This window comes from Prionailurus bengalensis, chromosome A3 (genome assembly GCF_016509475.1).
Source record: "Prionailurus bengalensis isolate Pbe53 chromosome A3, Fcat_Pben_1.1_paternal_pri, whole genome shotgun sequence".
Lineage (NCBI taxonomy): Eukaryota > Metazoa > Chordata > Mammalia > Carnivora > Felidae > Prionailurus > Prionailurus bengalensis.
The window spans coordinates 24,363,983-24,389,603 of NC_057354.1; the positions used below are offsets into that span (position 1 = coordinate 24,363,983).

General features: G+C 37.6%; 1 protein-coding gene across 11 annotated transcripts in view; it reads left to right on the forward strand.

The window, feature by feature from the left end:
- Positions 1-25,621, forward strand: part of NCOA6 (nuclear receptor coactivator 6) — a 109,429-nt gene that overhangs the window by 10,415 nt on the left and 73,393 nt on the right. For 6 of the 11 annotated variants that reach the window (XM_043604701.1, XM_043604713.1, XM_043604709.1 and 3 more), the window contains exon 2: positions 8,717-8,793. The exons of 4 other annotated variants lie outside the window; for them this stretch is intronic. The gene's annotated coding sequence lies outside the window, so the exon portion shown is untranslated. Of the gene's footprint in view, positions 1-8,716; positions 8,794-9,230; positions 9,288-25,621 lie in introns of all 11 variants that reach the window. One more of the 11 variants, XM_043604703.1, reaches the window with a different exon arrangement.

Here is a 25,621-nt window from a genome sequence, read left to right on the forward strand (position 1 = left end):
AAGCTTTAGGGAGATTTTGTGATCAAGTGATCATGGATTAGTAGACACCCTGAAGAAAAACAGATGGTCGATGATTTAACACACCCAGCCTTCCTCATTTGCCCAGGACAGTCAGGAAATTCCTCTTTTGTAAAAAAAACAGCAATAACAGAAACACCACAACAAACTTTGAGGGTTTTATTAGCCTCTTGCTCAGCCATCTGTGGGCACTGAGATACATCAGCTTTTTAGGATCTCTGTTCAGAAGCCTGACCATGGATTTCAGTATTAGTAATCATGTCACTATTTTCTTTCAAACTTTTCTTCAAAATCACCTCTTTTCTGTCCTTTTTTTTTTTTTTATCTTTTGATTTTTCTCAAAACTCTCTTTGGTTTTCCATCTTTTTTAAACATCTGACTAATGGAAAGAATTGAGTAAAATTATGTACTGTCCAAGACAATGATACACTTTTTTTCTGTGTCCTTTTAATGATAGTTTTGGTGACTTTTGCCCACAGTAGGACTTTATTCATATTGTGAATGCATTCAAGCTGTGGTCAACAGTAGAGCTCAGGTGCTTTTCCTTATTTGTCTCTAGGTAGTTCTTCCTGATTGTGTATTTGCATTGTTCATATAATCTCGTAAGAGCCTATGTCCCCATGAAGTTTTAAAAATTGTGTTTAAATATTACAAACACATAACTTTGTGCTCATTAGCATATATGCAGTCTTTGTAAATTTAATTCTTACAGTTTTTAAAAAAATTTTTTTAATGTTTATTTATTTTTGAGAGAGAGAGAGGGGGAGAGAGGGAGAGAGAATGAGTGGGGAGGGGCAGAGAGAGAGGGAGACACAGAATCCAAAGCAGGCTCCAGGCTCTGAGCTGTCAGCACAGAGCCTGACACGGAGCTTGAACCCACAGACTGCGAGATCATGACCCGAGTTGAAGTCGGACGCTCAACCTACTGAGCCACCCAGGCGCCCCATAATTCTTATAGTTTTTAATAGTCTTTTTATTTGGCAATATATTGAGGTACTTTTCACATGTCTATATAGTTATTTTTAATGGATACATAATAACCAAAATTTAAATACTCTCTGTTTATTTGGGTGAGTTCCAGTTTGTTTTTATTTTTTGTTTGTAATTCTCATTTATATTTCTATAACATCTTACTATAAAACTTTTTCCCCCAATTTTATTTTAGAATGTATTCTCTAAAATGATTCAGTTTGGTCTAAGGATCATCACTTTTTAGCCATTTTGTCAGCTTATTCTTTAGAATAACTACCAGTTTATATTGATACTAGCCATTAGTTGTTGTTGGATTTTATAAATTTTTTCTTCTAGTATAATAGAGGTACCTCACAGTTTGTTGGGTTTTAAGATACTTTAAATGTTTTCTTATGAAAAATTTCAAACATACAGATAAAACCCCTGAATTAGTAGAATAAACACCCTTATTCCTACCACCTGTGTTCAACATGTAGCCATATGCTCAATGGTATACTTATTATGTTAAACTTTTAAAAATAAAGACATCATCAAACTATGCCTTTAAACATTTTAGCATGCATCTCTTACAAATACATTCTTCGCGTACAGTACCTTTATCACACCTAACAAATTATCAATAATTCCTTAATGTTATCTAACATTAAGTCTGTATTTGTTTCCCTCCTTGTCTCCAAAACGACTTTTTATAGCTGACTTGGTCAAAGGACCATGCACTAAATTTGCATCTATTTATGTAGATGTAGTATTTTACAAATCTGGAATAGTTGCCATTCCTTGTCTGCTTCCTCACCTTTTGTTTTTTTTGTTTTGTTTTGTTCGTGGCATTGATTTGTTGACACCAGAGCAGTTTTGTTTAATGCTCCACATTCTGGATTTATCTGATTGTTTTCTTTGTGACATTTATTCCTTATATTTCCCTAAACTGTAAGGTTTAAAGACCAGATCTGAGCTGAACATTTTGGCAAAAATACCTAAATATTCCTCACAAGGCATCATATTACAAGCTACACAAATGTCTAGTTGTCCCATTGTTGATGATAACTTTGATCAGAGGTTTAAGGTTGTGACTTCCATATCTCTCGATTATGAAATTGCCCTTTTTCTTCTGTGACTAGCGAATATATTTTTTACTTTTATCAATGATGGGTATTTTTTTTAACTTCTTTGAGTTAGTTTTCTTTACCATTTGACCATTTGTTCCATGTAGATTTGGTATTATCCTTTTAAGTTTGTACTGTGTATTTAAAAATTGTATTCAGTATAACAAATAATGCATTGTTATGATAGATAAATTTCAAGTTTCAAAATATAGCTGAAATTCAATATAACCAAAAAAAAGATACAGATTTCAAATATATAATAGGGGGCAGTTGTTTGACAAGATTTTGTGATGAGTCATGTTTCCTTTTAAAAAAAAAAAACATTCCAAGCAGACAAATCTAAAAAACATAAACTCTTGAATCAAAAATTTCTTTTATTTTTTTTTTGAAATGGAGGTAAATCTCAAATTTATAAAAGTTGGATTTACATTTGTTTTTCCATACCCACCCAAAAAGCCCAGAATTTATTTCTTATTCTGTGAGTGTTTCATTTGGTGGTCTTTTTTATACACCCATTTTTATCAATTTTAAATTGTTATTCCTTTTCCTATTACAGATATTTTTCTTAATTCTTTCCTGTTATGAATTATACTCAAATCGGATTTTCCTTTCAAACCACAACTTTTTAAATGCCCAACATGGCATTTTCTCTCTTAGTAAGATTATCACGATGCCATACACATTATTCTACAAATTCTGTTTATTTTTTTACTTTTTAGGATATACATTTAATTCTATGTCATTAAACAGATATCAAATTCACTTTTTTCTAGCTACATAATATTTCATTTATGCAGGTTTCTGAAGTGTCATCAGGTTGTTTCTGATTTTATTTTCCCCATCACAAACTGTGAACATCCTTATGTATACATCTTTAAGAAATGGAGCTTTTACTTCTGTAGGATAAATCCCAAACATGAGCTAAAAGATAAGCTTATTTCAGTATTATGAACTGCCAGGTTATTTTCCATAAAGGTTGTTGCATTTCTTATTCTCACTGGCACTGGATATTAGGTATCTTTTTAGTCTTTGCCAGTCAGCTGGGTGAAAAGAGTTTTCTTATTTTTATTTTCATTTCCCTGACCATTAGTACATTGTATACATTCATTGGACATTTGTATTCCATATTCTACAGATTCCCTTTACCAATTCTTTACTTATTTTTCTCTTGGGTTGTTAATTTTTTACTTTTTAATCAACTTGCTGGCACTTTTATGTATTTAGAATATTAACCCTTTTTTGTCACATGGTACAATTATCCCAGTCTATCAGTTGGCTTTTGACTTTGTGGTTTCTTTTGACACATAGACTATTTTAATTTTTACCTGTTCATGTCTGTCAGACTTTTTCTTTAATTACTCCTGGATTCATGTCTTGCTCATCACTACCCCACTAATGAATTTTTATTTTATTTCTATATGTTTTTTAATTAAAAAAAGTTTTTTTAAGTTTATTTATTTAGAGAGAGAGAGAGAGCACAAGTGGGGGAGGAAGAGAGAAGGAGAGGGAGAGAATCCCAAGCAGGCTCCATGCTGTCAGCGCAGAGCCCAATGTGGCTACTTTGAATGCTATACCTGTGATTGAAAATATTAGTAATAGTGTATTCACCTACAGTTCTGTCTATAGGTTTGCTAAGTGGTTATATCTGGGTCATCAGTAATGAGGAAATGGTAACTACAGAATTTAAAAGCTGATCTTAGGATTTCAGTGTTTGATTTTAAATGTGATAGTTTGGGGCACCTGGGGGGCTTGGTCAGTTGAGCGTCCGGCTTCAACTTAGGTCATGATCTCACACTCGTGGGTTCGAGCCCCGTGTTGGGCTCTGTGCTGACAGCTCAGATCCTGGAGCCTGCTTTGGATACTCTGTCTCCCTCTCTCTCTGCCTCTTCCCCGCACGCACTGTGTGTGTGTGTGTGTGCGTGTGTGTGTGTGTGTGTGTGTGTCTTTCTCTCAAAATAAATGAACATAATAATAAAAAAATAAATAAAAGTAACAATTTGAGGGGTGCCTGGGTGGCTCAGTTGGTTAAGCATCTGGCTTTGGCTCAGGACATGATCTCAAAATTAGTGGGTTTGAGCCCTGCATCAGGCTCTGTGCTGATAGCTCAGAGCCAGCTTGCTTCAGATTCTATCTCCCTCCCGCCTCTACCTCTCCCCCACTTGCACTCTGACTCTCTCTCTCTCTCTCAAAAATAAACAAACATTAAAAAAAAATAAAGTGACAATTTGCAGAGCATAAAACAAACAAAAAAACGAAGAAAAGAAAGAAAAAAGTTTGACAACACGCAACACTCTCATTATGAATGTAAGACCATAGAGGAGAAGAAACACTGGTAGACTCTTAAAAAAAAAAAAAATTTAACGTTTATTTATTATTGAGAGACAGAGAGAGACAGCATGAACATGGGAGGGGCAGAGAGAGGGTGAGACACAGAATCCAAAGCAAGCTCCAGGCTGTCAGCACAGAGCCCGACGTGGGGCTCGAACACAGAAACTGAGAGATCATGACCTGAGCCGAAGTCAGACGCTTAACTGACTGAGCCACCCCAGTGGCCCAACACTGGTAAACTCTTAGATTGATTGCTTAAGGACTTTTGTAACTTAGAGCCCAGATCTTCTGATTTAATTCTATTGGAAACTTAATAGAGGAAAAAAAAGCCATGGTTCTTTAAAGTCGTCTTCCGTCTTATGGCAAGACTACATTCGTTATTATTATTACAACATACTTTTCTAGTGCTTTTACAATGAACTTTTTTGTAAGAAGTGTCACATATGAAATGAAAGACTTTCCTACTTCTGACTAAGAAGCTTCAAATTATTCACTCAGGCCTCAATTTTTCCATCAGGATATTGGACTAGATGATTGCCAAGGGCTCTCTAGTTCATACGCTAAGATTCTCATCAAGTAATTTTTAGAGAATTTTTTAGTAGTTCCTATATTGTAGGATTTGATCAACTTTTCAATGTCATTTGTATTTTAGAGCATGGATTAAAAGACTAGTACTCTAAACCTGTGTTATTTTTTGCCTACAGCTTTATTAGGCCTAAAAGGACACAGTGGTATTCATTGTTAGAACATGATATAGAAAGTAGTTTTTCTCTAAATTTTACATTATCCACCTATCATGGCATCTAACAATATGGGGAGAATCTCTTTGAGTCTCTGACTTATTTTGTTGGTTTATATTGTGCTCAATTAACTTAACTATATTTGTGTTAGAATGAGTTCTAGGAATCTCAAATTTCATATTTCACAGATTTATCTTTTGCTTCTTATATTACACTGTCAGAATTGAAGTTTAAAAATTAATGTTAATATTCCCTAATCTCTTAAGTTGTCTATTATGCCTACTAGGAGCAAACCAGTTGTTGCTACAGTATTGAAATGCCAGTCTCTTTGACAGGCATTTTGTGGATCCTTTCAGGGTACTAAGTTTTTATGATTTGAGGTGCCTCATTTATGCAGTAGACAGCGTGTCAGTCTCATAAATGTCTATGATTTGACTGGAGGTTTGCATAAATTTTCCCATGGGAGCCCTGGACTTAGAAACAGGAAGCATGTAAAAGTTTTATAACAGATTCATGAGGTATGGGGAGGATGGGATTGGATCTTTAGTTATGCCAAGGCAAATGTTTTTTGACAGTTCACATTTAACTGTTTATTCAGAGACTTTTTAAGTGCCTAATAAATTATCCTGAAACATTTAGGTCTGTGTGGTTAACAGGCCAACTTAATTTTAAGTACTATAAGTATAATGTCCAGATTTAGGCATTCATAGAAATGTTCTTTAAATTTCTCATTATACAGAATTTTTGTTTCTTCTATAGTAACTTTGGGAGCAAGAAAATACCTACCTTACCTGGTACATAGTAAGCGGTTGCTAAAGGATAGTTGAACAAATGCATCCATTGAAAGTATTCAAATTATAGATTAGAAATTATGAGGGACTTCTCTACACATATTTTCTATTTAAAAAATAACTCATGGGGGAACCTGGCTGGCTCAGTTGGTAGAGTGTGCAACTCATGATCTCGAGGTTGTGAGGTTGAGCCCTGCGTTGGGTATAGAGATTACTTAAAAATAAAAAGGAAAAAAAAAAAAAGGAAATAACTCATGGTCTGTAAGTATGAAATGATTTCAAAATATTAAGTTAAAAAACTCATGCAAAAGAGTCTCTTGGTAAAGTATTGAGGGTGTTATTACTAGCCATCTTTGAGAAGGAAGGGTCTTGCACCTAGACAACAAATCTGGAAGATTTGTATTTGGCACAAGCTGAAGATATGCTTGTGTTTATGAGGCAGAATCCAGAAGAAGTCTAGGATTCTTATTTTACAGAGCTGTTTATTTATTTAATTGAAGTATAGTTGACACACAATGTGATATTAGTTTCAGGTGTACAGCACAGTGATTTGACAACTATATGCTGTGCCATGTTTACCACAAGTGTAGTAGCCATCTGTCACCATAAAACTCTATTACAATACCATTGACTATATTCCTTATGGTGTACCTTTCATCTCCATGACTTATTCATTCCATAACTGGAAACCTGTACCTCCCACTCCCCTTCACCCATTTTGCCCACCCGTCCCACCCCCATTACAAAGCTATTTAAAACATTCAAATAGAGATATTCATTGGTTAAAGTGAAAGCATGTAGAATAATAATTAAATTTCTTGGTAAATAGTCCTTGAGTTTTCTTAAACCTGGAAGGAGCTCAAGATTCTGTTCAGCTTTAGCTTAGTGATCCATCTTCTCATTTTATAGTTTAGAAATCTTAGGTCCAGAGAGATTATATCCTGCCAGTCATACAAGGGAAGGTTACTACTAGAATTTGAGGCACACTTACCCTGCCATGCTTAGCCCAGCCCTCTTTCCATTCTGTCACCCTGGGTTTCACTATCATAAAATAATGCTAATGTCTTTTCTCAAGCTATACCTAGTTAATTTTACTAGTAATCATTTGACATTTGTATTGAAAATATTATTAAAAACAGATTCTGCAGTTAGGAAATCATTGCATGGGCATTAGGCTTTATTTAATTTCCTTATGTGGATAGTGCAGCACCTGTGATGGTGCACAAGTTGTGAACCAGGACGTCTGTATTTTCCATTTTTTTGTTTCCTTGTTTGGTTTTGCATTGTCACTTTTTTAAAATATTTATTTATTTTTGAGAGAGAGAGTGTGAAGAGGGGGAGGGACAAAGAGGAGGGGGACAGAGGATCCAAAGCGGGCTCTGCACTGACAGCAGCAAGCCTGACTGTGGGGCCAAACTCACAGACTACAAAGATCATGACCTGAGCTGAAGTCGGATGTTTGGACGCTTGACCAACTGAGCCACCCAGGCACCCCTGCATTGTTATTTGTAATAAAAATTTTTCATAGTGTAAGTAAGAGAATAATGTTAAATTAAAAAGTATATTATCAGAACATTTACAGTTTTACAACAAAGAGTAGGAAAGTGACAAGAAAGACTAAGTGTGTAGCTAACTACATGCAAGATCTTGGGCAAATCATGTAACCTTTGTGGGACTGTTTCTGCTACTTACTTCATTAGAATCCTTCAAGGCTTCTGCCCAGTACAGATGTATCTGTTCTTAATATTTGTTAACTCAAGTATAGCACACACAATGCAAAGTGCACAAATCATAAGGATAATGAATTGTAAAATGAACATGCTTGCATAACCACTATTGATGTATTTTGAAAAAGCTTTCTTAATTATTATGAAAGCTTTCCTTAAAAAAAAAAAAACACTGGATTTGAGACTATAGGTAATCTCATGTTTTTTTTTTTAATTTAATTTTTTATTTTTTAAAATTTACATCCAAATTAGTTAGCATATAGTGAAACAATGATTTCAGGAGTAGATTCCTTAATGTTCCTTACCCATTTAGCCCATCCCCCCTCCCACAACCCCTCCAGTAACCCTGTTTGTTCTCCATATTTATGAGTCTCTTCTGTTTTGTCCCCCTCCCTGTTTTTGTATTTTTGTTTCCCTTCCCATATGTTTATCTGTTTTGTCTCTTAAAGTCATCATATGAGTGAAGTCATATGATTTTTGTCTTTCTCTGACTAATTTCACTTAGCATAATACCCTCCAGTTCCATCCACGTAATTACAAATGGCAAGATTTCATTTTTGATTGCCAAGTAATACTCCATTGTGTGTGTGTGTGTGTGTGTGTGTGTGTGTGTGTGTGTGTACCACATTTTCTTTATCCATTCATCCATCAGTGGACATTTGGGCTCTTTCCATACTTTGGCTATTGTTGATAGTGCTGCTATAAACATGGGGGTGCATGTGTCCCTTCGAAACAGCACACCTGTATGCTGTGGATAAATGCCTAGCAGTGCAATTGCTGGGTCGTAGGGTAGTTCTATTTTTAGTTTTTTGAGGAACCTCCATACTGTTTTCCAGAGTGGCTGCACCAGCTTGCATTCCCAGATAATCTCATGTCTTTTAACAACACTTTCTAGAGTGAAATTACCAGAAACAGTGATAGAAAGAAGGAATTTGGCCAGTCACAAAAATTTTACTTTGAATAGGCTTATTGGGCTTATACAATTTAGTCTTTTCTTCTGATGTTTCTCTTCTTCCTCTCTGCCCTTTTCTGTCTAGGTCCTGGATGGAATGGAGAGGGGTCCTACTGAACATCTATTATCTTTTCTGAGAGTGGTCAGAGAGATCTTAAACAGGTCTGTTGTTTATATATAGAATACAAATGCAATCTTGATTTATTAACAAAAAAAAAACTTGGTTTCAACATAAGAAAAGGATTGACTTAGAAATAGAGTTTACTTTTTTAAAAAGAAGGCATTTGATCTCCATGTCCATGGGGAATTTTAGTTTGATAAGCTGTGTTTGACATGTGAATTGGACCCAAAGCAACAGAATTAAATGAGATCTGCTTATTAGAAAAGCACTTTCTTAATAGAAAAGCAAGTGAGTCTTATCTTTTTCAGTTATGTTGAAAATATGGAATATGGCAGAATTCTTTATTGATTTCATGGAAGGTACTAAGAAAAGGTAAAAAGGTGAATGTCTCAGTTGTCTATGATTCTGGAGGGGAATGGAGGCATGAGTAAATCCAAGAAGGAAAATATTTATTTGGTTCTCTTTCTCATGTTTTCAGAATTCATAACATTGAAAAGAAAAAAAGGTACCTTGCAAATCTTTGATTCAGAGGAAGGCAAGTGTATAGAGTTTTGGTTTATTCTTTTCTTATTCATCTGTGTCTCTCTAACCATGAATGAACTGTATCGTTTAGACAGATGAAAACCATAGCTTAGTGATTTCCCAAACTTGTCTTCACATTGAAATCACCTGTGAAACTTGGCAAACTATTGATGCCTGTGTCTCCCTTCCTTCCCTGCTCTCCACTCCATTGTGATTTAATTGGCTTGGGCACCTGGCCTAGGTTTTGGTATTTTTAAAAGATCCCCAGGTGGTCCTAAAGTTTGACAAGTTTGGGAACCACAGCTCTAGCCAGTTAAAGCAGACCTGGCCACTATTGTAACTTGTGACTTTTTTTTTGCATAAATGTTTGGATAAATACATAAATAAGAGTATAAATATTTTGATTTAGGAATCTAGTGCTTTAAATCTAGGTTCTTGCTAGAATATAAGCCCCATAAAAGTAGGTAGCATGTCTGTATTTTTCTTCATTATTGTATCGTTAGCATTTAGAACAGTATCTGGCATATATTGCATGCCTAAATATTTGTTGAATGAGTGAATGAACCTGTCAGTCTCTAGTGAGCTGAGAGTATCCTTTTACCTAATACACCAATGGTCTGAGATAGAGAGGGAGGTGGTTGTGAAGAGCCCAGCCTCTAGAATCAGACTGCCTAGACTCGAATAATGGCTCTGTCACTTACTAGCTGTATGACCTTAAGCAAGTTACTTCTCTGTGCCTAAGTTTCCTCATTTGTAAAACGGGGGTAATTGAATCTATTTCATGGGATTGTTGGGGGAACTAATTGAATTGATAATGCAAAGTGCTTAGAACAATGCCTGGTATATAATAGTGTCCTGTAAGTTTTAGCTACTGTAAAATTAAAAAAAAAAACTCTGTATTTTCTGCAGTTTGGGTACTTTATCTGTAGAATACTGTTTGAGAGCTAGGGTAGAATAATGGAATCAGCTGCATTAGATGTAGTTAAAGAAGGCTTGACAAAGAAGGTGATTTTGGTTTTTTTTAGTTACCTTAATGAGGTAAATTTGCATACAATCACCTGCATCCGTTTTATTTATTTTTACCTACATCCATTTTTAATTTTTTAAAAATGTTTATGAGAGAGCGCGCGCGCGCGCGCGCACGCGCGATCATGAGCGGGGGAGGGGCAGAGAGAGAGGCAGATACAGAATCTGAAGCAAGCTCCAGGGTCTGAGCTGTCAGCACAGAGCCTGACGACAACGATGACGACATGGGGCTCGAACTCACAAACTGCAAGATCATGACCTGAACTGAAGTGGGGCACTTCATGGACTAGCCATCCAGGCGCCCCTCCGTTAGCATAGTTTCATTATTTATCTGTGTTGTTGCATGTATCAGTAGTTTGTTCCTTTTTGATGCTGATTAGTGTCTTATATGGATATAACATGTTTATCTGTTCACTTGTGATGGATATTTGGGTTAGTTCCAGTTTTGATGACTGTGAATAAAGTTGCTATAAACGTTTTTTAATTTTAATTTTATTTTTTTATAGAGATAGAGTGTGACCAGGGGAGAGGGGGAGAGGGGCAGAGGGGCAGAGGGAGAGAGAGAGAGAGAGAGAGAAAGAATCTTAAGCAGGCTCCATATTCAGCAAGGAGCCTGATGTGGGGCTTGATCCCATAACCCTGGAATTATGACCTGAGCCAAAATCAAGAGTTGGAGGCTCAACTCACTGAACCACCCAGGCGCCCTGCTACAAGCATTTTTGCAAGTCTTTGTGTAGACATATTTATTTATTGTTGGGTAAATCCCTTGCAATGGGATTGCTGGGTTGTATGGCATATATGGCATATCTAACTTTTAAAAGAAACTGCCAAAAAGTTTTTTTTTTAACTTTTTAAAAAATTTTTATTTATTTTTGTATGTTTTTATTTTTATTTTTGAGAGAGAGACAGAGTGTGAGTGGAGGAGGGGCAGAGAGAGGGACACACAGAATCCAAAGCGGGCTCCAGGCTCCGAGCTGTCAGCAAGAGCCCTATGTGGGGCTTGAACTCACAGACTGTGAGATCATGATCTGAGCTAAAGTCGGTCATCCAACCAACTGAGCCACCCAGGTGCCCCAGAAACTGCCAAAAAGTTTTAAAGGAGGTGAATATTCAGTAGGATTTACAGGGAGAGTCCATTAGTCATCTATTGTTGCATAATAAATTACCACAAATTTAGCAGCTTAAAACAACACATATTTATTGTGGCACAATTTCCATGGGTCAGGAATCTGGGTACAGCTTAGGTGAGTCCTCTGTGTCAGGGTCTCTCAGAGGCAGCAGTCAAGGTGTCAGCCAGGGCTGGAGTCTCATCTCAGTGCTTGACTGAAGAAGGAATTGCTTCTAAGTTCACTTGGTTGTTGGTGGAATTCACTTCTTCAAGGGATGTTGAATTAAGGACCTTGATTTCTTTTTTCTTTTCTTTTCTGTTTTTTCCCTGTGTTCTCAGACTATTTGTTTATTTTCAGGAATAGAATTTAGTGATTCATGACTTACATATAACACCCAGTGCTCATTCCAACAAGTGTTCTTCCTCCTTAATACCCCTCACCCTTTTAGCCCTTCCCCCCACTTAACAGCCCGCCAGCAAACCTTAGTTTGTTCTCTGTGTTTAAGAGTCTCTTATGGTTTGTCTCTGGTTTGTTTTTTTTTTTTTAATTTTTTTTTTTAACATTTATTTATTTTTGGGACAGAGAGAGACAGAGCATGAACGGGGGAGGGGCAGAGAGAGAGGGAGACACAGAATCGGAAACAGGCTCCAGGCTCTGAGCCATCAGCCCAGAGCCTGACGCGGGGCTCGAACTCACGGACCGCGAGATCGTGACCTGAGCTGAAGTCGGACGCTTAACCGACTGCGCCACCCAGGCGCCCCGGTTTGTCTCTGTTTTTATATTATTTTTACTCCCCATCCCATATGTTCATCAGTTTTGTATCCTAAATTCCACATATGAGTGAAGTCATATGATATTTATCTTTCTCTGACTTACTTTGCTTGGCATAATACACATTGTTCCATCCACATTGTTGCAAATGGCAAGATTTCATTCTTTTTAAGCCCCAAGTAACATTCCATTGTGTATATATACCACATCTTCTTTATCCACTCATCAGTTGATGAACATTTGGGGTCTTTCCATACTTTGGCTATTGTTGATAGTGCTGCTGTAAACATTAGGGTGCATGTGCCTCTTCAGATCAGCACTTCTGTATCCTTTGGATAAATACCTAGTAGTGCAATTGCTGGGTCATAGAATAGTTCTATTTTTAATTTTGGGGGGAACCTCCATACTGTTTTCCAGAGTGGCTACACCAGTTTGCATTCCCACCAGCAGTGCAAGAGGGTACCTCTTTCTCCACATCCTTGCCAGCATCTGTTGTTGCCTGAGTTGTTAATGTTAGCCATTCTGACAGATGTGGGGTGGTATCTCATGGTGGTTTTGATTTGTATTTCCCTGATAATGAGTGATGTTGAGCATTTTTTCCTGTGTCTGTTAGCCATCTGGATGTCTTGTTTGGAAAAGTTTCTATTCATGTCTTTTGCCCATTTCTTCACTGGATTATTTGTTTTTTGGGTGTGAGTTTGATAAGTTCTTTATAGATTTTGGATACTAACCCTTTATCTGATATGTCATTTGCAAATATCTTCTCCCATTCTGTTGGTTGCCTTTTAGTTTTGCTGATTATTTTCTTCTCTGTGCAGAAGCTTTTTATCTTGATGAGATCCCAGTGGTTCATTTTTGCTTTTGTTTCCCTCGCCTCTGAAGACATGTCAAGTAAAGTTGCTGTGGCCAAGGTCAAAGAGGTTGTTGCCTGTTTTCTCCTGTAGGATTTTGATGGCTTCCTGTCTTATGTTTAGGTCTTTCATCCATTTTGAGTTTATTTTTGTGTATGGTATAAGAAAGTGGTCCAGGTTCATTCTTCTGCATATCACTGTCCAGTTTTCTCAACACCATTTGCTGAAGAGACTGTCTTTTTTCCATTGGATATTCTTTGCTGATTTGTCAAAGATTAGTTGGCAGTACATTTGTGGGTCCATTTCTGGGTTCTCTCTTCTGTTCCATTGATCTATGTGTCTGTTTCTGTGCCACTACCATACTGTCTTGATGATTACAGCTTTGTAATACAGCTTGAAGTCTGGAATTGTGATGCCTCCAGCTTTGGGTTTCTTTTTTGGGATTGCTTTGGCTGTTCGGGGTCTTTTATGGTTCCATACAAATTTTAGGATTGTTTGTTCTAGCTCTGTGAAGAATGCTGGTGTTATTTTGATAGGGATTGCATTGAATATGTAGATTACTTTGGGTAGTATTGACATTTTAACAATATTCTTCCTATCCAGGAGCATGGAATCTTTTTCCATTTTCTTGCATCTTCTTCAATTTCTTTCATAAACTTTCTGTAGTTTTCAGTGTATAGATTTTTCACCTCTTTGGTTAGGTTTATTCCTAGGTATTTTATAGCTTTTAGTGCAATTGTAAATGGGATCAATTCCTTGATTTCTCCTTCTGTTGCTTCATTATTGGTGTATAGAAATGCAACCAATTTCTGTACATTGCTTTGATATCCTGCAACTTTGCTGAATTCAAGTATCAGTCCTAGCAGTTTTTTGGTGGAGTCTTTTGGGTTTTCCACATAATAGATTATCATGTCATCTGCGAAGAGTGAAAGTTTGACTTCCTCCTTGCTAATTTGGATCCCTTTTATTTCTTAAAAAAAATTTTTTTTAATGTTTATTTATTTTTGAGAGACAGAGCATGAGTGGGGAAGGGACAGAGAGAGAGGGAGACACAGAATCTGAAGCAGGCTCCAGGCTCTGAGCTGTTAGCACAGAGCCTGATGCAGGGCTCAAACCCATGAACCCTGAGATACGACCTGAGCCGAAGTCAGACGCCAATTGACTGAGCCACCCAGGTGCCCCAGATCCCTTTTATTTCTTTGTGTTGTCTGATTGCTAAGTTTAGGACTTCCAACACTATGTTGAATAACAGTGGTAAGAGTGGACATCCTTATTGTGTTCCTGACCTTAGGGGGAAAGCTCTCAGTTTTTCCCCATTGAGGATGATATTAGCAGTGGATCTTTCATATATGGCCTTTATGATCTTGAGGTATTATCCTTCTGTAAGGACCTTGGTTTCTCACTGGCTGTTAGCTGGAGGCTGCTCCAATATAGCACACTGAGAGGGCAATAAATAGAGTCTTCCAGAAAAATAGAAGTCACATCTTTTTAACATAATCATGGAAGTGACATCCTGTCACCAACATCTGTTGGTTAGAAGTCACTAGGCTAGCCCATTCATGGGGAGGAGATTACACAAGGATATGAATACTAGATGCTGGAATAATTGATGGCCATCTTAGAAGTATATCTCCCACAGAAGGCATGGTTTAGTGGCAGGTTGGGTCTAGATGGACCAAGGGGAAAAAGTAGCTTGTGAAATTTTCTTCATCTTTCCTGTATCAAACTGTATCTCTTTCTTCCTTCTGTCTTTCACATCAGCCTCTCTCCCCTTCATGAAGAGAGACATAAAGGTCCCTCTCACAGTAAGTTTTTTATCTGAGTTGTTTTTGTTTTTATTTTATTTTATTTTATTTTTTTGAGAGAGAGAGCAAGCACTCGAGCTAGGGAGGGGCAGTGGGAGAGGAAGAGAGAATCCTAAGCAGACTCCACACCCAACACAGAGCCCAACATGGGGCTTGATCCCACGATGGGGGCTTGATCCCACAACCCTGGGATCATGACCTGGGCTGAAATCAAGAGTTGGACACTCTACCAACTAAGCCACCCAGGTGCCCCTTGAATATTTTTTATTGTTGTTAAGAGATTTAATTAAGGCTTCTTCCTGAATCATTTAGTGTTTATAGCTTATTTAAAAAAACATTTTATTATGGAAATTGAGACAGACACAAAAGTAGAATGCTATCATGAACCGTATGTACCTTTCACCCACCTTAAACTATTTATTTATTTATTTTTTACCAATCTTACAAGTATACTCTACATACAATAAAATACACTCATTTTAAATGTATAGTTTGTATTCTGTCGGATGCCTATATCCTAACAATCAAGAAGATATAGAACATTTTCACTCCAAAGTTACCTTGTGCCCCTGTTTAATCAGTCCCCATCCCAGTCCTAGGAAGTACCCATCTGATTTCTATTGTTGTGGGTTCATTTTGCCTATTGTAAAATGTCATAGAAATGTTTGGATTCTTTTGATCACCATGTTTTTGAGATTCATCCCTGTTGCATATTTCAGTAATTCAGAGTTTTTCAGCCTTGGCACTGTGGACATTTTGGGCTGGATAATTTGTTTTGCAGACTGTCCTGTGTATTGCAGGATATTTAGTAGCATCCCTGACCTCTATCCACTAGATGCCCATAGCATTCTCCTCCCTTCCTTTGATTGTAACAATCAAAAATGTCTCCAGACATTGCCACCTATACACTAGGGGACAAAATCCCCTCCCTTGACTGGTATATAACCTTTACAGTAGTTGATCCTTTATTATTGTTGGGCAGTATTCCACTGTATGGCTACACTACAATTTATCCATTTACTGATTGATGGATATTTGGGCTGTGTCCAGTTTACTTTCAGTTTCGGGCTGTTATAGATAGAGTTGCTATTAACCTTCATAGGAAGTCTTTGTATAGACATGTTTTTTTTGTTTTGTTTTTTTTTTTTAATTTTTTTTTTCAACATTTATTTATTTTTCTGGGGACAGAGAGAGACAGAGCATGAACTGGGGAGGGGCAGAGAGAGAGGGAGACACAGAATCGGAAACAGGCTCCAGGCTCCAGGCTCCGAGCCATCAGCCCAGAGCCCGACGCGGGGCTCGAACTCACGGACCGCGAGATCGTGACCTGGCTGAAGTCGGACGCTTAACCGACTGCGCCACCCAGGCGCCCCTGTATAGACATGTTTTTATTCAGGATAAATATCTAGGAGTTAGATTGCTGGGTCTTAAGATAAATAAATGCTTAACTTTAAAAGAAACTGCCAAATTGTTTGTACATTTTTATAGTCCCACCACTATGGGAGTTTCAGTTGGTCTGCATCCTTGCCAACATTTGATACTTATTCTTTTTAATTTTAGCCATTAGTGTAGGTGTGTTATTTGTCGCTTTAATTTTCATTTTCCTGATGACTGATAGTGTTGAGCATCTTTTTATGTGCTTGTTGTAAAGTGTCTCTTCAAATCTTTTGTCCATTTTTTCATTGCGTTATGTCTTATTGAGTTTCCTTTGTCTTTTCCCCTATGTGTGCATAAACATCTTTAAGAAATTAAATATTAAGAAAGACAATTAAGGGGCGCCTGGGTGGCGCAGTCGGTTAAGCGTCCGACTTCAGCCAGGTCACGATCTCGCAGTCCGTGAGTTCGAGCCCCGCGTCGGGCTCTGGGCTGATGGCTCAGAGCCTGGAGCCTGTTTCTGATTCTGTGTCTCCCTCTCTCTCTGCCCCTCCCCCGTTCATGCTGTGTCTCTCTCTGTCCCAAAAATAAATAAACGTTGAAAAAATTCTTTTAAAAAAAAAAAAAAAAGAAAGACAATTAAGACAATTGAAATAATGAATACACCTTTATATAGTTTCTTATTTATTTATTTATTTATTTATTTATTTTTAATGCTTATTTTTGAGAGAGAGACAGAGAAACAGAGTGTGAGTGAGGGAGGGGCAAAGAGAGAGGGTCAGATAGAAAACCTGAAGCAGATTTCAGGCTCTGAGCTATCAGCACAGAGCCCAACATGGGGCTTGAACCCATGAAACATGAGATCATGACCTGAACTGAAGTTGGACACTTAACCAACTGAGCCACCCAGGCACCTTACCATGCGTCTTTTCTGACCACAATGCTGTGAAACTAGAAATGAGTCATAAGAAAAAAATCTAGAAACAACACAAGTGCATAGAGTTAAATAACATGCTACCAAACAATGAATGTGTCAACCAAGATGTCAAAGAGGAAATAAAATAATACATGGAGAGAAATGAAAATGAAAATACAAGGGTTCAAAATCTTTGGGATGCAGCAAAAACTTTTCTAAGAAGGAAATTTATAGCAATACAAGCCTGCTGCAAGAAGCAAGAAAAATCCCAAATAAGCAACCTAGCCTTATCCCCAAAAGAACTGGAGAAAGAACAAACACACCCAAAGCCAGTAGAAGGAAGGAAATAATAAAGATTAAAACAGAAATAAATGAAATAGAAACTAAAAAAAAAAAAAAAAAAAAAAAAAAACCCAGTAAAATAGGTTAATGAAACCAGGAGCTGACTCTTTGAAAAAATAACAAAATTGAAAAATCTTTACCCAGACTCATCAAAAATAAAAGCAGAGAGAGAGAGAGAGGACTCAAATAAGCAAAATCAAAGATGAAAGAGGAGCAATAACAACTGACACCACAGAAATACAAAGATTATGAGAATATTATGAAAAATTATGTGCCAACAAACTGGGCAACCTAGAAAAAGTGGATAAATCCCTAGAAACATATAACTTTCCAAAATTGAATCAGAAAGAAATAGAAAATTTGAACAGACTGATTACAGCAATGAAATAGAATCAGCAATCAATCAACTCCCAACAAACAAAATTCTGGGATCCGATGTCTTCACAGGTGAATTCTACTAAACATTTAAAGAAAAGTTGATACATACTCTTCTCAAACTATTCCAAAACATGTAAGAGGAAGGAAAACTTCCAAATGCATTCTATGAAGCTAGCATTACTCTGACCCCAAAGCCAGATAAAGACGGTACAAAAAAAGAATTACAAGCCAGTATCTCTGATGAACATAGATGCAAAAGTCCTTTACAAAGTATTAGCAGGGGTGCTTGGCTGGCTCAGTTAGAAGAGTATATGACCCTTGATCTCAGGGTTGTGAGTTCAAGTCTCATGTTGGGTCTAGAGATTACCTAAAAAAATTATTAGCAAACCAAATCCAACAATATATTTAAAAATTCATTCACCACAAGTAAGTGGGATTTATTCCTGAGATGCAAGAGTGGTTCAGTATTTGAAAATCACTCACTGTGATACATCATATCAGCAAGAGAAGGGATAACCATATGATCATTTCAGTAGATGCAGAAGAAGCATTTGATGAAGTGTAATATCCATTTTTGATAAAAACTCTCAACAAAGTAGGATTAAAGGGAACATGCCTCAATATTATAAAGGCCACGTATGAAAAGCACACAGCTAAAATCACTCAATGGTAAAAAACTGAGAGCTTTTCCTCTAAGATCAGGAACAAGGCAAGGATGTCTACTTTCACCACTTTTATTCAACATAGTACTGAAAGTCCTAGCCACAGCAATCAGACAAGAAAAAGAAATAAAAGGCATCCATATTGGTAAGGAAGAAGCAGAACTTTCAGTGTTTACAAGATGGCATGATACTATATGTAGAAAACCCAAGACTCCACCGAAAAACTTCTAGAATTGATAAATGAATTCAGTAAGGTCATAGGATACAAAGTTAACATATAGAAATCCATTGCATTTTTATACACTAATAATGAAGTAGCAGAAAGAGAAATTAAGAAAACAATGCCATTTACAATTGCACCAAAAAGAATAAAATTAACCAAGAAGGTGAAAGACCAGTATTCTGAAAACTAAACAACATTGATGAAAGCAATTGAAGATGACACAAACAAACGGAAAGATATTCCATGTTCATGGATTGGGAGAACAAATATTGTTAAAATGTCCATACTACCCAAAGCAGTCTACACATTTAATGCATCCCTGTCAAAACACCAATGCCATTTTTCACAGAACTAGACAAATAATCCTAAAATTTGTGTAGAACCACAAAAGACCCTGGATTGCCAAAGAGTCTTGAAAAAGAAGAACAAAACTGGAAGTATCAATCCCAGATTTCAAGATATACTGTAAAGCTGTAGTAATTAAAACAGTGTGGTCTTGGCACAAAAATAGACACATAAAACAATAGTACAGAATAAAGAGCCCAGAAATAAACCCACAATTATATGGTTAATTAAATTAAAGCAAAGGAGGCCAGAATATGCAATGGGAAAAAGTCTCTTCAACAAATGATGGTGGGAAGACTGGACAGCTGTATGCAAAAGAATGAAACTGGACCCCTTTTTTCACCATACACAAAAATAACCGTAAAATGAATTAAAGACCTAAATGTGAGACCGGAAACCATAAAAATCCTAGAAGACAGCACAGGAGGTAATTTCTCTGATATCAGTTGTATGTAGCAACAGCTTTCTAGATATATCTTCTAAGGCAAGGGAAACAAAAGCAAAAATAAACTATTAGGAATGCATCAAAATAAAAAGCTTCTGCACAGCAAAGGAAACAATCAACAAAACAAAAAGCATACTGAATGGGAGAAGATATTGCAAACAACATATCTGATAAGAGGTAAGTATCCAAAATATATAAAGAACTTATAGGGGTGCCTGGGTGGCTCAGTCGGTTAAGCATCCGCTTCAGCTCAGGTCATGATCTCACAGTCTGTGAGTTCAAGTCCCATATCAGGCTCTGTGCTGACAGCTCAGAGCCTGGAGCCTGCTTCAGATTCTGTGTCTCTCTCTCTCTCTGCCCCTCCCCTGCTCATGCTCTGTCTCTCTCTGTCTCAGAAATAAATAAAAACATTAAAAAAAAAAAAAAAGAACTTCTACAGCTCAACACAAAAAAAACCCAAATAATGCAGTGTAAAAATGGTCAGAAAACATGAACAGACATTTCTGCAAAGAAGACAGCCACGTGTCCAGCAGACACATGAAAAGAATCTCAACATCACTCATCATCAGGAAAATACAAATCAAAACCATGAGATATGACCTCACACCTGTCAGAATGGCTAAAATAAAAAACAAGAAACAACAAGTATTGGTAAGGATGTAGACAAAAAGGAACCCTTGTGCACTGTTGGTAGGAATGCAAGCTGGAGCAGCCATTGTGGAAAACAGAATGGCAGTCTTCAAAAGATTAAAAATAGAGTTCGTGTATGATCCAGTAATTCCACTTTTAGGTATTTACCCAAAGAATATGAAAATGCTAATTCTAAAAGATATGTGCACCCCTGTGTTTATCATAGCATTATTCACAATAGCCAAATTATGGAAGCAGCCCAATAGATGAATGGATAAAGATGTGTGTGTGTGTGTGTGTGTGTGTGTGTGTGTGTGTGTGTGTATAATAGTTATTACTCAGCCATAAAAAAAGAATGAAATCTTGCCATTTGCATCAACGTGGATGGATCTCAACGGTATACTGCTCAGTAAATAACTCAGAGAAAAAAACATACCATATGATTTCACTCGTGTGGAATTTAAGAAACAAAACAAGTGAACAAAGAAAAAAGACAAATGAAACACCAGACTCTTAACTATAGAGAACAAACTGGTGGTTACCAGAGGGGAGGTAGTTAGGGGAATAGGTGAAATAGGTGAAGGAGATTAAGAGTACATTTATTTTGGGGCGCCTGGGTGGCGCAGTCGGTTAAGCGTCCGACTTCAGCCAGGTCACGATCTCGCGGTCCGTGAGTTCAAGCCCCGCGTCAGGCTCTGGGCTGATGGCTCAGAGCCTGGAGCCTGTTTCCGATTCTGTGTCTCCCTCTTTCTCTGCCCCTCCCCCGTTCATGCTCTGTCTCTCTCTGTCCCAAAAATAAATAAACGTTGAAAAAAAAAATCTTTAAATAAAAAAGTACATTTATTTTGAGGAGCACTGAATAATGTATAGAATTATTGAATCACTATATTGTACACCTGAAACTAATAAAACACTGTATGTTAATTATACTGCAGTAAAAATAAAAGAATGATAAAATATTAAAAAGTATATACCAAGAACTCTTGTGGGTGCCTGGGTGGCCCAGTTGGTTAGCATCTGACTCTTGGTTTCAGCTCACATCATGATCTCACAGTTAGCAGTGCAGAGCCTGCTTGGGATTCTCCCTCTCTCCCTCTCTGCCCCTCCCCCACTCGTCTCTGTCTCAAATAAATAAACTTAAAAAAAAATTTACAATTCAATTATAAAGAGTCAAATATCCCAGTTTTAAAAATTGACAAAAGATTTGAATGGATGTTTCTCCAAATTGTGGCAAATGGAAAATAAACATGAAAATATGCTTAACATCATTTGGCATCAGGGAAATGCAAATCAAAAGCACCGTGAGATACCACCTTACACCCACCAGGATAGCTGTACTCAGAAAGGTAATGACAAGTTGGCGGGGATGCAGAGAAATTGGAACCCTTGTGCCCTACTGGTGGGAATGTAAAATGGTGTAACTGCTTTGTAAAACAGTTTGGAAATTCCTCAAAAGATTAAACATAGAAAATATATGACCCAGCAATTTTACTCCTAAGTGTGTGTGTGTATATATGTATGTATATGTGTATGTAAATATGTATGTATGTGTACATGTAATCGTGTATATATATATATATCCGAGAAAAATGAAAATACATCCATACAAAAACTCGTATACAAATATTCATAACAGCATTATTCATAATAGTGAAAAATGGAAACAACCCAAATGTCTATCAGCTGATGAATAAATGGATAAATAAATGTGGTTCTTTTGGTAAGGGATGTTATTTGGTATTTTAAAAAATACTGTTACTTGCTACAACATCTTGAAAATATTCTAAGTGAAAGAAGCTGGTCACAAAAGACCAGTTATTATATGGTTTCTACTATATGAGGTATCTAGAAAAGACAAATGCTCCTTGACCTAGTCTCAACTTTACCCTTTAATGGGGGGGGGGGGCATTAACACATTAAATTAAAAACAGCATATTAGCAAAATTGTTCATTGTACTCAGATGAAGATGATGGTGACTAGTAATAGTTCATCTTTATTTCATACCTTATAGATCTTTTCAATGATTATTTTTTAAAAAAATAGCATTTGGGGTACCTGCGTGGCTCAGTCAGTTAACCGTCCGACTTCAGGTCATGATCTTGCTGTTCATGGGTTCGAGCCCTGTGTCGGGCTCTGTCCTGACAGCTTCATCCTGGAGCCTGCTTTTGATTCTGTGTCTCCCTCTCTCTCTGCACCTCCCCCACTCATGTTCTGTCTCCCTGTGTCTCAAAAATGAATAAACACTAAAAAAAATTTTTTACAGGCACCTGGGTGGCTCAGTCGGTTGAGTGTCCAACTTCGGTTCTGGTCATGATCTCCCAGTTTGTGAGTTCGAGCCCCATGTCAGGCTCTGTGCTGACAGGTCAGAGCCTGGAGCCTGCTTTGGATTCTGTGTCTCCCTCTCTCTCTGCCCCTCCCCCACTCTGTCTGTGTCTCTGTCTTTCTGTCTCTCTCTGTCAAAAATAAACATTAAAAAAATTTAAAAAAAATTTTTTTAATAAATAGTATTTATGGGATACATGGGGGGCTCAGTTGGTTGAGCATCCGTCTTCAGCTCGGGTCATGATCTCATTGTTTGTGAGTTCAAGCCCTACTTCGGGCTCTCTGCTGTCAGCATGGAGCCCACTTCAGATCCTCTGTCCCCCTCTCTATCTGCACCTCCCCTTCTCATACGCTGTCTCTCAAAAATAAACAAACAAAAAAAGATGGTGTTTATTCAGTGCTATTTATTCAATAAATAAGCAGCATTGAATAAATAGAAAAATAATATGGAAAGAAAAAAGTCTCTCAATCATAATCCCAAATAATTGATATAGTTAAACGTCAAGGATAAGGAACATAATAGTCCATTCCTAAATTAAAGGATCAGGGTAGTGTTAGGGTTATGAGTTAAGGATAGGGTTAGGGTTAGCCGTCATGCAAAATGGCTGTGAGGGAGTAGACATGGTAAGTAGCCAACTTCTGATGACTATGTAACTGGAGTAGGGCTGGTCTTGCACCTTTGTAAACACTTCCTGAATGTTGGGTATCAGGAGCCCAGAATTCACACTCCTCATTTGTGCTCAGAGCTTATCTTCCTATGGAGGCTATAGAGCTGAATAGGAAAAATGTATTTTTTTTTAATTTATTTTTTAGAGGGAAGGAGAGAGAAGAAGAGTGAGAGAGAGAGAGAGAGAGAGAGAGAGAGAGAATTCCAAGCAGGCTCCGCACTGTCAGAGAGGCTCGAATTCACAAATCATGAGATCATGACCTGAGCTAAAGTCAGACATGAACCAACTGAGCCACCCAGGTGCGAGCATACACAAGTTGGGGAGGGGCAGAGACCGAGACACAGAATATGAAGCAGGCTCCAGGCTCCCAGCTGTTAGCGCAGAGCCTGATGCAGGGCCAGAACCCACGAACCATGAGATCATGACCTGAGCCAGAGTCAGGCACTCAACTGAGTGAGCCACCCAGGCACCCTGAGGTAGCCTCCATTTTAATTTCCAGTTTGGATTAACTTTTTGAAAGGAGGAAGATGATAGAATAGTGTGGAGAATAGCCACTAGTGGAAAAAAGAAGAGTTAGAGATCTTGCACCAAATAATTTCCAGTTCAGGGAAGTATGATTAACATTGAAGTCAGGGCACCTGGGTGGCTCAGTTGGTTAAACTGAGTTTAAAGTTGTGTCTCCCTTTCTCTTTGCCCCTCCCCCACTCATGCTTTCTCTCTCTCTCTCTCTCTCTCTCTCTCAAAAATAAACATTTAAAAATTAAAAAAACAAAAACATTGAAGTCAAATAGCCAGGGATCAAAATAGTCATAGTGTCCCTAGATCTGGAAGATGTTAGCCCATCATTTTCTAAATGACAACATGGAAGCTAAGAAAGGTTTAAGTGATTCCAAGGATGTAGAAAAAAACAAGATGGAACACAGGGTGCTGCAGTTCAATTTTAGATTCTATATAGTTACATTTGTTTTATTTCCACACAAATAATATGGTTTGTATTACTTATATTAAAAAAAATTAAACAACCAAACTTTATGATAATAAAAGAAAAAGCTTTTGTTTCTCCTTCATCACTTTTTTGGAGCAAATTCTTTTTTTTTTTTTTTTAATGTTTATTAATTTTGAGAGAGAGGCAGTGCATGCAAGTGAGTGTGGGTGGGGCAGAGAGAGAGAGAGAGAGAGAGAGGGAGAGTGAGAATCCCAAGCAGGCTCCAAGCTATCAGTGCAGAGTCCAACGCAGAGTTTAAACCCATGAACCATGCATGACCTGAGCCAAAATCAAGAGTCAGATGCTTAACTGACTGAGCCACCCAGGCACCCCATTGGAGCAAATTCTTAACCACATTCCCTACCTGACTCAGTTTCCTCATATAAGGTAAATTAAATGATGTATGAAAAGTGTGGTTCTAAACTTTGCACATTAGAATCACCTGGGTAGTGTTTCAGTGCCCAAAGCTCAGGCCACAGTGCAGACATAGTATGACTCTGGAATTATTTTTTTAAGTTTCTCAAATAATTATAATGTGTAGCCAAGGTTGGGAGCTACTGAAGTTCTTTCAAGGCATATACTCATTTGATCTCAGATATTCTGACTTCAGTCATTTTGGGGTTATTGCGGCAATTCTAATTACTGGGTATTGGCCTGAAATAAACTAGGTCACTTGGTTCTGATATTTCTGCTAATTGTGTACTATGTATGAGTAGGGTAGAGTCACCTTGGTGAGAAGACAGTTTGGTATATGGTGGGAGAAGCACTGAATTTGAAGGTGAAAGACCAGGCTTTAGTCATTATCCTGTCACAATCCTAGTCTATAATTTCAGTCAAGTCACAATACCACTGCTGTGATTCAGGTTTTTCCTTTGAGAGTTGGGGGGAGTTAGACTGATTATTATGCAAATTCCTTTCTAGCTCTTAAACTTCAAGTTTGTGAGTTAGTGGGGGTGGGGGAAGGGCAGTTGATGGATTTGTATGCCTTAAGAATAAGTGAGCAAGGGGGCAGGACACTGATAAAAGCATTGCTGAAGGAGCCAGCTGTGGGATGGGATGGGAGTGGGTGGGGAGGAACAGACTGGGTGAACAACAGAACCTGGAGATAAGGGAATGGGGTGGGAAAGGGTTGGGAAGCAAGTGTAGGAGACTGGCTGAAGGGAATATTGTTGAAGGTGGTGACAGTGGCTCAGCCCTTGGTAACAATGTGTTCCAGGTTCTTAACCTTACTGTCAAATGACTCAAGGAAAATGTGGTCAGAGGGGCTCTCCTCAGAACTAGGAGATAGAAAGCAGAGGCTATTTTTGTTGTTGCTTGCCTGAGATGGGGTAAGAGTAGAAATATACTTGCTGCTCAGTGTTTAAGAGGGTAGTAGATAGCTGGCTTTTTTTTTTTTTTAAATACATAATGCATGCATGTGGTTCAGAAATAAAAACATTATAAAAAAGATATACAGGGAAAAGTCTTGATCCCACCCTCAGCTCCCAGGATTTA